The following is a 1,100-nucleotide window of genomic DNA, read 5'->3' as shown; positions in this document are numbered from 1 at the left end:
CTTTTCAGTCCCTCCAAGAGGTTGTTCTCCCTGAGAAAATAAGAAAGTGGTCACATCTATCTTCCCTCTCCTGCTCTTTGTTCCTGCCCCTCAAAGGATGAGATGTCCCTGTTCTCCCAGCCCAGGCCCTAACATCTCACCTCAACCTCCAATTGTCACAGATGCTGCTATGTACAGTCAGTTCTATTTGCAGAGACTGACGTTTACCCCTGCGGTCCTCAGCTCTTTTCATTTATACAGTGGTGATCATATTTCACACGATCATTGGGATATTAGTATTTATTTAATTAAGAGAGATTTTTGCCATAGGGCACGTACACTTCCGGGGAGACGGAGAGACACCAAGGAGACGGAAAGCCAGAAAGCCAGAAATCATCCCCCAGGGGGTGTGGGGGGATGGCCATGCCACAAGCCCTTCTCCTCCATTCTCCTCTGTGGATCTTGGGCACACACACATACACACATACACACACCGTGTCTGGTGTAAATTTAAGCCACCGGGTCCGGGACTCGAATCACAGTCGACTATGTGAGTCCAGCGACGTAACAGTTATGCCATCTGCTGGTCCCATGATGTTAGTATTTAATTATTTCTGTTACTGCTTCTAATATCTAGCACCCTGCCTGGCATACAGTATATGTAAGCATACGGTATGCTTCTTCCCGTGTCTGCCCAGTACTCCACTTAGGGAACCTAGAGCAGATGGCCAGACCACAGAGTAGAGACCTCCTGTGAGAAAATTTTTCAGTGGAAGAAATAGACCTCATATAAAAGGAAAAATAGGGGCTGGCAGGTGCTGGGGTGATTAAGGTGCTGGACTCCCACGTGACTGATCGTAGTTTGAGTCCCAGACCTGGAGGCTTGCTATGTCTGTCTCTCTGCCTCTCTCTGGTCAAATTGAAGAATAACAGTAATAAATAAAATTGGGGACCAGCAGTTGGCATGATGGCTATGTCACTGGACTCCCATGTTGCTGACCACAGTTTGAATCCTGGACTCAGTAGCTTAAACACACACTGGGTGCGTGTGTGTGCATGCCCAAGATCCCGAGAGGAGAAGGACCTAGGTCCTAGGTGGGTACAGAGAAAGCACTCAATAC

At 48.0% G+C, this 1,100-nt stretch overlaps 1 protein-coding gene across 1 annotated transcript in view; it reads left to right on the top strand.

Moving 5' to 3' along the window:
- The window catches only part of IL17RE (interleukin 17 receptor E), a 16,694-nt gene that overhangs the window by 7,535 nt on the left and 8,059 nt on the right, over positions 1-1,100 (top strand).

The sequence above is a fragment of the Tupaia chinensis genome, unplaced genomic scaffold (assembly GCF_000334495.1).
Source record: "Tupaia chinensis unplaced genomic scaffold, TupChi_1.0 Scaffold000333_1, whole genome shotgun sequence".
NCBI lineage: Eukaryota > Metazoa > Chordata > Mammalia > Scandentia > Tupaiidae > Tupaia > Tupaia belangeri.
The sequence above is the reverse complement of the archived record's forward strand: the minus strand, read 5'-3'. Positions and strand labels throughout refer to the sequence as shown.